General features: G+C 40.8%; 1 protein-coding gene and 1 long non-coding RNA gene across 15 annotated transcripts in view; both read left to right on the top strand.

Annotated features, from left to right (window-relative positions):
- The window catches only part of MSI2 (musashi RNA binding protein 2), a 710,736-nt gene that overhangs the window by 97,486 nt on the left and 599,616 nt on the right, over positions 1–13,634 (top strand). The window lies entirely within an intron of this gene.
- Positions 1,628–2,829, top strand: LOC130355747 (uncharacterized). Its single transcript, XR_008888648.1, has 3 exons — positions 1,628–1,761; positions 1,864–2,053; positions 2,715–2,829. It is a non-coding gene; the product is annotated as an uncharacterized LOC130355747 (long non-coding RNA).

The following is a 13,634-nucleotide window of genomic DNA, read 5'->3' as shown; positions in this document are numbered from 1 at the left end:
CTCAAATACTTCTTTGCATCTTCACAGTTCCTATGAGATGTCCGCAGGAATGGTCTGATTTGTGGAGCTTTCTGTTTATCTGGAACATTTTCTGTGCTCACGCTGATGTCATGCACAGTTCCACCCATGAAGTTTTATTTTTTTTTGCTTCTAAACCACAAACGTGTCCCTCCGTAAAATATTGCAATAACATATGTTACTGTGCATTGTATATTAAATGTGAACATCACAGGCTGCATTGCAGGGGTTAAGTGTGAAAGCTGCTGAACAGTACACTGGCTGTCTGCAATGTCTACTTCCCACCTGCTGTGCCTTCAGTGGGGAGGTGTACAGGAGCAGATCATGGCAGCCTCTAGTGGCCAGGTGTCAAAACTGGAGGCTGCTGATAACTCCTACCTCACATTGCACACAATGGCATTGGCTCTGGCAGGCATTCTTAATCCGACCAGATACAATGCGCTCTGTTCTGGGAACCCTGGAATGCCATGCTTTATGAATTGATTTATTATGGATTTATTTTATAAACTCCTTTTTTTAACTCTCTCATATGGTACAGGTATGGATTTCCAACATCTTCGCTACAGCTGCTGCAGCTGAAAGGGTTACAGCCGAATAAAACCTGTTTTCTTGGCTGCAGATGTTCACTTTGTTCCATAACGTTATTTATCTTGGGCTTTGCACTACTCTAGATTTACACTATATATACACGTACCACACTGGTATCTGTTTCCTTTTAGATACCAAGTGGTAGGATGTTGCAGAGCTTGTTGACTTTCAGTGAATTATAGAGTGAATATTTTTTTTTACATTTTGGCAGCTGATGCAATTATTAAAATCCATGAAGTTTTTCATCAGTCTTAATATCATACGTGAACATAGCTGTGCTATCTGCTGCATGCTCAACAAAACTAAATGAGTCTATGGGGAGATGGGGCTGGCTGTACCTGAGCTCAGGTCTCCAGGCTCAGAGGTGATTACTTTAATAATGTAACAATGCAACAGATGTGCTCACTTTACCCACAAATCTCCAGCTTTTTTATTTGCGGTCTATACAGTGGGTTTATGTAATAAAACCCGTATAATTTAATTATTGGATACACAGTGTTAAGCCACATCGGTCTATATATGACTGAGTTTACATCAAAGATTGTAAACAAGTACCATGCTTTTAGTGTGAGATGTATTAATTTCTGCTCTTTGTTGAAATTTTTTTTTATAATAATAATAAATAAACAAATCCAATTAAAATGAAACAATATGGTAAAACAATAAAAAGCGATCAGAACCCCCCTCGCCTCTGCCATTCCAGGGATACCAATAGTTTTCCACTTCCTGCTCCCCATCTTGACAAAATAAAAGCCTACTCCATGGCTGAGGCAGTTAAAGGATAGGGGATAAGAGGTCTGATTGCGGGGGTCCTGCCACTGGGGACCTCCACAATCTCTCATGCAGCACCCACCTATGTGAGCTGCACGCCAATGCTGGAGGCTCAGAGTCTGAAGCCTGATGACTACGGGGGCCAGAGTATTGTGACGTCCCGACTCCGCACTGTGATGTCACACCCCACCACTCAATGCAAGTCTAACGGAGGGGGCGGCCCGTAGTCGTGAGGCTTCAAACTCGGATCCTCCAGCGCTGCCGTGCAGCTCACTCTGGTGGCCGGACCCCCGCGATCAGACATCTTAAGATGTCGTAGGGCCGGAGTACCCCTTTAATATGGGGAGGACAGTAAATGGAGATCTGTTTAAAGCTCAGGCTGTGGTTTGTGTTTTATGGTTTTTGTTTGTTTTTTTACTTGTAAATCATGCCATACAACCTTTTACAAAAGAATGCAAATATAGTGTTATGTTTTTTCTGATTAAGGGAAATGTGACCTTGGTGTTTGGGAAGAGCTGGAACGCCTTAGTGAAATGGAGAGCCTAGACTATTCATCTTTATCATTTATTGTTGTTTTACAACCGCTGGAGCACGGCAGGTTGGAGATCACCTTCCTTCACCAAGCAGCATAGATTTAAACAATACTTGCTAACTGCAGCACTTGACAAGTGGTTCGGTGAGCATCTTGCTACATTTCAAAGTGTTTTATATTCTTAGACATTTAAAAAACAATATGCTCATGTTTAAAGGAGTACTCCACCCCTAGACATCTTATCCCCTATCCAAAGGATAGGGGATAAGATGTCTGATCGCGGGGGTCCCGCCGCTGGGGACCCCTCTAATATAGCATGCGGCACCCACCTGTTTCTGCTCTGGAAGCGCTGGAGGGTCTGGGTCCCGACCACCGGAACGGAAGTCTGTGACATCATGCCCCGTCCCCTCAATGCATGTCTATAGGAGGGGGTGTGACGGCAGTCACGCCCCCTCCCATAGACTTGCATTGAGGGGACGGGGCGTGATGTCACATGAGGGCGGAGTCGTGACGTCACGGACTTCCGTTCTGGTGGTCGGGACCCAGACCCTCCAGCGCTTCCAGAGCAGAAACTGGTGGGTGCCGCATGCTATATTGCGGGGGTCCCCAGCGGTGGGACCCCCGCGATCAGACATCTTATCCCCTATCCTTTGGATAGGGGATAAGATGTCTAGGGGTGGAGTACTCCTTTAAAGCGGTATGGGTGTGAGTTTATTTTATATATATATATATTTTTTTTATTTCAACAATGGTCATACTACAGTATATATACATATATATTTATATAACCTCTACTCTCCTCCAGCCATTCTGCGGTGCCGCCAGTGTCCTGCTAGCGTAATGCTTATGCCCAGAGTGATGATGTGGCCCAGTGTGTCATACTGCTGCTCAACCAAACACTGGCCACAACAATATCCTGCCTCACCCAATCGTAGCTGCAGCTCAGGGAGAGCTACGGGATAGAACAGTATACATGAAAATATGGAATAAAACCTTACATACGTGATCTACTAATTGTTGTAGATGTTAGTATTGACCGTGCGTCTGTATAAAACTATAAGTCTTGCCCTTTTAATGTGTAACATTGAATGGCCTGCAGGGTTTTCTTCTTCTGTGTAGTTTTCATTGATTTTTGGTGTACGAGTAAATATTTTGATAACATAAAAAAAAAAAAAGATTGAAAAGAAAATGGGAAAAACCTCAGAAATTTGAACCATAGGGTAATAAAGTCATAATGCTATGGTCTTTTGAGCTTAGAGTAAGGCCCCAATATTCAGAGACAATATTTGCCCAGATGTAATCCTTTTCATTCATCCATCTGTGATCACAGTGGTAAGTGAGCAAACCTTAGAAATAATTGAAGCAATTTATTGTTATACATAATGATCTGAGCTTGAGGAATCAATTATTCTGTGCTGGGCCTAGTTACTACTGTGCTTGCATAGTGGTGATTACAGACAATCAAAGTTAAATGAATTCTGGCTTTGCATATAAGAACTTATTTGGTGGCCTAGTGGAAATGTAATTTTTTTTTGTTAGTCATAAACTATGCTTCATTCTCTCCCTGCCTCACTTTTGCTCTTTTCTTGTGACTTATATTTCTTTTACTCCTGTTCTTGTGAATGTAAGCTTACACGCTAACTCTATAGCATGTTACATGGTAGCACACGTTAACTAGTGAGTAGCAAAGGAATGCAATTCTTTGCAGACTCCAGAGCTTGCCTTATCACATAGAATCTGGCTGCTAGAAATCTACCTGATCATTTCATATGTAAAAGTATAGACCTAAATAAAATGTAAAGTGTAAACATACAGAATGTTGCCCAATGTTAACTGATCAGCTGTGAAAACCAATATAATAATATTGTATAGGTTACCCTTGAGTCACCAAAACAACCCTGACCCGATGTAGCCTGGATCCCACAAGTGGGACCCACCTTTATCAGACATATTTTTAGGATATTCTACATTTGTTTGATCCTGAAAAATTAGGTTTTGCAGGGCACATTATCCTCTGAAAGAGTCCACACCCATTAGGGAATAACATTGCTTCTGTAGGTATTATCTGATATTAATAACAGAACCCAAGGATTTCCAGCAGAATATTGCACAAATTGGCACTACTGCCACTAGCTTGCCCTCTTTCCATAGTGCATCCTGGTGCTATCTCTTGAAGCCTTCAGGTAGGAAGCAGACACACCAGACTATCCACATGTTTTTAAAGGGGTACTCAATCTGACAGCGTTTTGAACATTTAGCTCCGAACGCTCTGTCCGCGCTGCAGGGGTCGGTTACGCCCCTCCTGACATCAGGCCACACACCCTCATGACATCAGGCCTCGTCCCTCCCATAGACTTGCATTGAGGGGGAGTGGCTGAACATAGCGTTGGGAACTTAACGTTCCAAACGCTGGCCAGTGGAGTACCCATTTAAAAGATGACGTAAGACATGAGACCAGGCCACCTTTTTCCATTGCTCCATGGTCCAATTCTTAGGTTCACATTCCCATTGTAGGCGCCTTTGGCTTTTGACAGGGATCAGCAAGCTGCAGTACACTGTGTGTTTTGACAACTTTTTTTTAATACTTCTGTAGAAGTGGACCAGAAAGGTTAGCCTTCACTTTCTATGTGCGACACTGAGCCTTGGGTGGTGATGACCCTGTCATCTGTTATCTTTTTGGGTTCACGTTGGGTTCGTACTAACAACTGCATACTTGCAGTTTGGCCCTTAGTCAACAATAAGCATGCCCATTTCTCCTGCTTCTAACACATCAACTTTAACTTGCTGTCTAGTAGATTTCATCCCTTGACAGGAGCCATTCTAATGAGATTGATTGGCACTAAGTGGTTGTTAGGTTATGGCTTAGCTCCCATATATGTTTATGTTCCCTGTTAAATGTTTGCTTACATTATGCCAATGCGTTGGTCATATTTATCAATGTATTGAACGTGGCCAGTTAAAGGTTTTTTTTGTTAGAGAAAATCAGCAACCCCAATTTTGGGATATTACGTTATACTTTCTTTCAACTATAAGATATGGTAAAATAATGCTTTTCATGTGCCAGGCTGGACCTGTTGCCCAGGATTGTCTCCAGTTTCTGCCTCCACTTTGTGGAAGCAAAACCTAACAAGTTCTAATGACACTATGAATACTTGACCCTCCCGCACACACACACAATGTACAGCCTTACTAAACAGACATTCTCTTCTGATTTGATGTAAACCCTAAAACTTTTTTTCTTACTTGCACGCCTCGCTTTCAGATGGTGTTTCACAGTGGGCACAAATGACTTACGTTATACTTCATTGGATATTATTTCCAGGCCTTGTGGTTAATCTCGCTGGGACACTTAGAAGTCAAATGCTCAGGAAATTGGTCCAAGACCAAACTCGATCCAGATTTTTTTTTTTTTTCTCGCTGCATGTTTGAATTGAATAGAGGATTTCCCCTCTCCATCTGGATTATGATTTAACAATGAAACATATTAGGGTAGACTCTTTTATTGTTGTTTCCCTTTAGCTACTTAAGAGGTCATGGCTGTTAGTGGTATTCTGGGGTCTAGTTATTTAGAATATGAAGTTCCTTTTTATATTAACTTGTGAAGAGCATAGAGACTGATGTATATACTCATACTGCACGATAGCACTATGACAATTTACTATTTTATTAGTGCAAAATGTTTTACAGAAAACATTCCACATGACTTATGACTTACGAATATACATATAAAAATACAGGAATGTATTCAAAACAAATGGGAAGATCACTAGAGTAGATATTTTATATTAGCAACAATCTACATGCATTAAATAGAGCAGTGCTTCACTACAGAGGCGCGCTCAGTTGTTGGTGAGGTGCAGCTGAGGAGGCACTTATATGCTGCATGAGCCTTTCTCTGACCCATTTGTTGCTATGTAAATTTTATAATTGGTCCAGGAGACAAACTAGGGTTAGTTGAGCCATTATTTTTAACATTGGCCAGGACTTTGATCATGGGGATTAACCCAGCCGCCCCCATGTTCTGCTTTGCAGGTTCTACTATTAAAAAAAAAAAAAAAAAAACCAGAAGCCCTTGTAAATGCTTAAAAAATCTAATAGAAAAGACAGCAATTTTAGTAATTCACGTAACTAATTAAAATACCACTGTTTGCTTCCTGTATGTATAACAATGCAGTAGTGACTTTTTGGTGCTTATCTTTTTATTGATCCTAAACAAACATTGACAGGATTCCCATGCCCAGCCCCTCACCTAGCTTATCATCTCTTTACCATCAACCTTTATTTTTTTCTGTGTGCACCTTTTTTTGAGGAGTGCATAGAAGAGGAGTTTGCTATTACATAGTCTTTTGTTTAAGACAGGTTAGCATTCTTGTCTTTTTTTCTACGCTATTATTTATGTTTCAAAACTTTTAGATTTTTTTTTTCCGGCTTGACAAAAGGCTAACACTTTTTGGTTTTTGTAGAGATTACTCCTCAGCAGTCTCATCATCATTATTATCCTCATAATCGGCAGAAAAAGAATGAAACGCAACACCTCTATTAAGTTAGAGGCTTATAACGCGTATCCATCACTGACAATAGGTGATGGGCATCCTTCTCCCCCTGCCTGCACAGTGATCTCTGCACAGTTCACAGAACATGGCGAGAAAAATTTCCCGAAGAAGTGTGTGATGATTTATCTTCAGAGCCAGTTTCCTCCTGACCCTGTAGCTTATATAAAGCATTTTACTAAACTACTGTAAGCAAAGCAGCTGCTCAGGCAACATGGTCGCCCACATAGTCCTGTATAGAAAAAAGATTATAAATATACAAGAAAATAAACAAAGTTACTTTAGTATCTGGTTTTGATTAGACAAAAAACCATTGGTAAAGCGGTGTGCACTGCACACCACTATATACATAGAGGTATATGCAGAGCATTGCACCCTTGTGTCTGTAGTACAGACACTAGGATGCAATGCTATGCAAATACCCCCATGTGTGTAGTAGTGTAAGTGTGTACTACATGCACACTGCTATACACATGGTAGTATGTGCAGAGCATTGCATTCTAGTGTCTGTATTACAGACACAAGGGTGCAATGCTCTGCATATACCCCTATGTGTATATTGGTTTGCAGCGCACACCGCTTTACCCCCATGTGTATAGTAGTGTAAGTGTGTACTACATACTACCATGTGTATAGCAGTGTGTATGTGCAGAGCATTGCATCCTAGTGTCTGTAGTACAGACACAAGGGAGCAATGCTCTGCACATGCCCCCATGGATATAGCTGTGTGTGTGTGTATGTGTATGTATATACAAACACACACACACACAAACACACACACACGGGGGGGGGGTTATGTACAGGTGCACCCTTGTGTCTGTAGATGACACTAGGGTGCAATGCTCTGCAGATACCCCCCATATGTGTGTCAGTATGCAATGCGGTAGTAATAGTGGCAGGGCACATTAAACAGCAGGAAACTAGCCTACCTGCAGCAGTAGTACGGGTGAGGTCCTCCAGGCCAGGCTAAGGCTTCATAAAATGGAGGGACAATGTACATAGTGTCCACAAGCGGCGCGGGAGGGGAGAAGCAGCAGCAAGCGTGATTGGTGAGCAGTGGGTCAACGGAGGGTGGGACAGGGACTCGAACAGAGCCTTATGATCGCCGGCACCCGCATCAGCCTTATGACCGCCGGCGCCCGGACAACGAATCGGACGATTATTCGATAACTGGATTCATCGACAATCAATCCCGTTATCGAATCTCATTGATTTTTTTTTATCGAATAATCGTTGCAGCTCTAATATGTTATTTTATTTTGGGTTTGTGTGTCGGTTTTATCAAATGGACAAAATCAACTATAACATCACATGGAAGTTTGAAAAGGCTACTTCTTTGAGGACCCCCCCCCCCCCTTTATCCATTATACAATATGTATAGTGACAAAATGTGTGGACCCCCCCTATACAATATGTATAGTGTTTTCTTACTCTGGTTTTTAGGGGTAAGGGCTCAAATAGCCTGACTAATGTAGACAATATGGAGATTTCCACAGTACTCTTACGATATACTTGTTTGCTGGCAGGTAATCTTTATAAAACTATGTGTCTTGTCTGTCTCTGCTGTGCTTGGATAATTCTCCTGCTTAGTCTCAGCATTTAATGAAGTCCTGTCACTGTCCTTCAGCCCCCACAGTAATCCGAGCTTGGGAAGAAAAAGCAATGACTTTGAGGTAACACTGCAGTCAATATATTTTCCAATGTGGACTTATTAAAGGAATAGTGTTGACTATTCTGCATAAACAGATACTGCCCAGAATAACAAGGGGCAAGTGTTGTGTGATTTCATTAATGTTTTTAACTCTTTATTTTAAAATTCATTAAATGCTTTCTAAACTTAGCAGAACCTGTGCTTATATATTAGGGTAATAGTCTGCAAGCTGTGGCCCTCCAGCACTTGCAAAACTACAACTCCTAGCATACCTGGACAGCTATTGGTGGCATTTTTACAATGATTGGGAAATTAACTATTATCCTTTTATGAGCAACATAAATTGAATAGTATTATTGACATTTGTGTTGAAATTAATTGAAAAAAAAAAATTGATGTTTGCCGTATATGTGTACGTAAAGATCAAGTTAAAATTTCTGGTAAACCTCTTGATATTTTATCCTGTCCAAAACTCAGGCCAGCGTGCCTTGAGAGCTGTGGCAGAATAAAGAGCATTCATCAGCTTGGTAGATGGTTGCTGTATTGTGGACTGGATTCATAGTTACATAGTTAGTACGGTTGAAAAAAGACATACGTCCATCAAGTTCAACCAGGGAATTGAAGGGTAGGGGTGTGGCGCGATATTGGGGAAGGGATGGAATTTTATATTTCTTCATAAGCATTCATGTTATTTTGTTCCAGGAATGTATCTAACCCTGTTTTAAAGCTGTTAATTTTTCCTGCTGTGACCAGTTCCTGAGGTAGACTGTTCCATAAGTTCACAGTTCTTATGGTAAAGAAGGCGCGTCGCCCCTTTAGACTAAACCTTTTCTTCTCAAGACGGAGGGAGTGCCCCCTCATCCTTTGGGGGGGGGGGGGGGGGGTTTAACCTGGAACAGTTTTTCCTCCATATTTTTTTGTATGGGCCATTAATATAATTTTATCATATCCCCCCTTAAACGTCTCTTCTCAAGACTAAACAATTGTAACTCCTTTAATCGCTCCTCATAGCTAAGATGTTCCATGCCCCATATTCGGCACTAAACATCCTATTATACATCATCTACTGTTATTGACAAGTTGTTAATCAACCTGCTAAAGAGGTTATCCAGCATAAGGTGATTTTAGTACGTACCTGGCTGACAATAATGGACATGCTTAGGAAGGATCTGTGCTTGTCTTGGGGCTAAATAGCTATGTTGTGAGATTACCATAATACTGTGGCTAGCTTTTTGTGAACTAGTATTTCCTGTTTGACTTTTCTTTTTTTACTACAAATCCCACAATTCCATCTTCCTCCCTCCCACACATCAGCCACCCCACCCATTGAAACATAAATGAGCTGCATCCATTCAAATCAGTGTGGTTTTCAATCAGGGTGCCTACGGCTGTTGCATTAGTTGCAGATTGATCCCTCACCCACCAAGCTATCACTCCACCCATTGAAGCAGACAGGCTCCCTGTCATCAGCTGACTAATGAGTCATTGCAAGCTGGGAAAAATTTAAGACAACAGTCATTTTTTATGCTGGTAAAAATAAATATTGGGGTGAAAATCACAGAAGAATTGTGAGAAAACCGTCACACACAGGTACAGACACTATATTGCGAACTACACTAACTTTACAGTCCCTGTAGCATAGTCAAATTTAAAAAATCCTGGAATACCCCTTTAAGCATCCATGCTTGGTCCCCATGTAGACATTGCTGTCCCTTCCACATTGGAACTGTACTTGTAAAGATGTATTATTTTTTTTCAACACATCCTGGAGTGGGTATAACTACCTTTTACCCAGAACTAACAATTCTCCTTGCTGCTTCCCAGCATGGCAGTTTACACCCTGTGAGATTATCAGGATGAGATGCAATTCAGAAGCTTTGAGTGAATGCAACAAAATGATTCTGAAGTGCTATAGACTCCCGCTCTAGTACTGTACAAGCCCGGTGTTTCTTCACACTGGAATTCTACCTATAATCCCTATTGTATTGTCCCTTATAAATAGAGAATTCTTGATCAGTTACATGCTAGACAAGACGAGAGACAAGCTCAATTATTCTATTAAATGCAGCTTATGTTAATTGCTCTGAGCCATTTCGGATACGTTAACCCCTTCTGCTCCTGTCAACAGTGGCGACTTTTATCACTTAATTTCCAGCTAAATGGAGTGTGGTTTTGCATTGTGGAGATCATTGACATAATGGCTACAACAATTGTGTTGTGTGTCTACTTTATTGACATCAAGCAGATATTTTTGTCATTGCATAGGCAAAAAGTGGAAAAGAGGCTTTAAGGTGAAAACACTGGCTGATAGCCGCAGGCAGCCTGAATGTGACAGCCAATCGGCACACGTTTGCCAGCAAACTAATGCACCAATTGACTGACTGCAAAATGTTTTCGACAGCCCGTGTGTTTTTACTCTATTACTGAACTTAGCATCTAGCTACAATGCACAATTGCCTGCCTTCAGCCAGTATACACCAAAAGGAGTGTTTGTGTCAGTGCTGATTGGTTAAGAGCAACTAGCGGGTTCATTGACAACACTCCTCCCCATTGTCCTTTCCAGTAGGATGCTTGGCACATTATACAGGTTTCTACATCTTGAAGCTATATGTGGGAGCTCATTGTACCCACTAGTTTATTAGAAACACCTTTCAAAGCTTTTTGACAAAGACACTTGAAAGTTGACATTTCTGTAGGTCTGTTTGCGCCTAAGTGGATGGCGCTTATGTCTCTTCTTTCTCTATTACTCTCCTTTCTCCATGATCACAGGATGTTTATATAGTTGCTTGTTTGGGAAGATAACCACAGAATTATCTCTCAAGAGATACAAAATATCAGATCCTTTTGACTGTAGTTTTGAAACCATCTTTATTTTAGGCCGTGGAGAGAGTATTCGAGAACTCCTGTGAGCGGTTTATCTCTATACAGGCTGCTTCTTCCCCTTAGCTCTAGTGTGTAGATGTCTTCACTGGAAGTCTCCTGGTGATTCTTAATTTAACATCTTTCTAATTGGATTCATGCTGTTTGGTGGCTTACTTAATGCAGACCATGCACATTCATTGAACTCCGTCTACACATAACCTTGGTTCTTGAAGAGTGTTGTGTAAACTGCATTCTCTATGGGGTCATTTGACAAGTCGAGGGCACTATACTAGAAAAAATTATTTTTTTGCTTACTGTAAGATATAGATAGTAGAATATGGTAGCTTAATACTAGTCCGAAGGTAGGCCTTAGTCTTTCCTGTGCTTGATTTAAAAAAAAAAAAAACTGCTTAGGTTTGTGTGAGGAGTACCATCTGTGTTCAACCTGCTCCCAAGTGCATTGCAGAGATGATTTTTCTATTAGATAATCTTAATAGAAAAAAAGTGCTCGGGCCACACAGCAGTTACTTCATCCACAGAAGATGATGTGGGACATTAAAGGTAAGTTTTTTACTAGTCATATTAATCTATCATAATTCTAGTTGGATTTATCTGACAATTGCTCACCACTTCCTTCACTCTTAGGACATATACCAACTTTGTTCTAAATACATGTTAATAAGGATGTTGTCCATCCATATTGTTTGCTCAAAGATCTTTTAGCCATGAATTGTATAATGCTTTTGGGGGGGGGTCACATATAGTGTTTTTATTTTATTTATGTATTATAAAAAAAAAATTATAAAACGCACACAGATTCCACAGCACTGTACATTTATTTAAATATTGGTATTATTTCCTTTTCAAGGAAAAGTATAAGTCCTTTATGGTTCCCATTCCTTTTAAATCCACTTTTGGCTTTGACTCAAAAACCGCAATGAAAACTGAAGACTGCCACAAAACACCATGTGATACTCCCCTTACAGCCAGATATTTTCATCAGTCATTATATCATAGTGATATTATTTGCATCAGCCCTACATATGCTAAAATTCCTAAAATCTCCATTAAAAACAATGACCTGAAACAGACATGGATGATATAGCCTGAGCCACCAGACAGATATACAGTTTATCACATTTATCTAGAATGGCATTGACAAGATACTCTCCTGTCTTCGAATCAATAGGATTATTCCCTGTTCTTGTTGTAGATTATTATTATACTCAATTCAAGACCATTTTACATAAGCAGTGCATTAGCTGGGTACGGAAGTGTTCCCCTTGGGGGACTGCCAATTTCTATCTATCCTCATTGAAAAGCAGCTCTTGCAAATTTCCCTGCTTTAAATGAATATGTTGACAAAATGTTGTGTTCCTGAATGTTCCTAGTGAATGGGGATGTGAACAAGTTGTTAGTGGCATCGTCACCTTTTTATTTTTGTTATGCCGAAGGATTGTCACAACTAGTCCCTTGTCCACTGATGTGCTTCTGCCCTAGGATACTTTCTGCGTAGCTAGCTGTAATACCAGGACAAATGACTTTTGTTTTTTTCATGTCGTGAAGAAAAGTACATTTTTTGTGGAAAAATAGCGGACCACAATCGGACAATGCGGAAAAGTGTATATGCTGAGAATCTCTACTACTACGATGGAAGTATTTTTGGTACAGCTGTCTCCCTACATTCACACCAGTTATGGTGTGTCATTGTGGGTAGTAGAGTTCTGTAAATAAATTGGTTTTAACCTACTACAGAATGCACAAGGAAGGAAGCAGGTCTGTCACTTGTATAGCTATGGTTATACATTAACTTTTCTTTAAGTAAAATGTAAGTAGCAACTGTGATTCATTTGTGACACTTAAAGCGTTTCCACTAGGAAAGCGTTTTTTTTTTTTTTTTTTTTTTTAAATCTATTAGTGCCATAAAGTAAACAGATTTGTAAATTATTTCTATTAAAAGATCTTAATCCTTCCAGTACTTATCAGCTTCTGTATATTACAGAGGAAGTTCTTTTCATTTTGAATTTCCTTTCTGTCTGACCACAGAGCTCTCTGCTGACAAGCAAATCCCCATAGCAAACCTATGGTGTCAGCAGAGAGCACTGTGGTCAGACAGAATGGGAATTCAAAAAGAAAAGAACTTCCTCTGTAGTATACAGCAGCTGATAAGTACTGGAAGAATTAAGATTTTTAAATAGAAGTAATTTACAAATCTGTTTAATTTTCTGGCACCAGTTGATTTAAAAAAAAAAAAATTCCAGCGGAGTACCCCTTAACGACGCAGGACGTATATTTACGTCCTGCGCCGGCTCCCACGATATGAAGCGGCGCGATCCCGCATCATATTGCGTCGGTCCCGACGCTAATCAACGGCCGGGACCCGCGGCTAATACCACACATCGCCGATCGCGTCAAAGCTTCTAAAGTGAAACTGAAAGTATCCCGGCTGCTCAGTCGGGCTGGTCGGGACCGCCGCGGTGAAATCGTGGCTTCCCGAACAGCTGATCGGACACCGGGAGGGCTCTTACCTGCCTCCTCGGTGTCCGATCGACGAATGACTGCTCCGTGCTTGAGATCCAGGCAGGAGCAGTCAAGCGCCGATAATGCTGATCACAGGCGTGTTAATACACGCCTGTGATCAGAATGAGAGATCAGTGTGTGC

The sequence above is a fragment of the Hyla sarda genome, chromosome 2, assembly GCF_029499605.1.
Source record: "Hyla sarda isolate aHylSar1 chromosome 2, aHylSar1.hap1, whole genome shotgun sequence".
Classification (NCBI taxonomy): domain Eukaryota; kingdom Metazoa; phylum Chordata; class Amphibia; order Anura; family Hylidae; genus Hyla; species Hyla sarda.
This window is presented reverse-complemented; position numbering and strand designations above follow the sequence as displayed.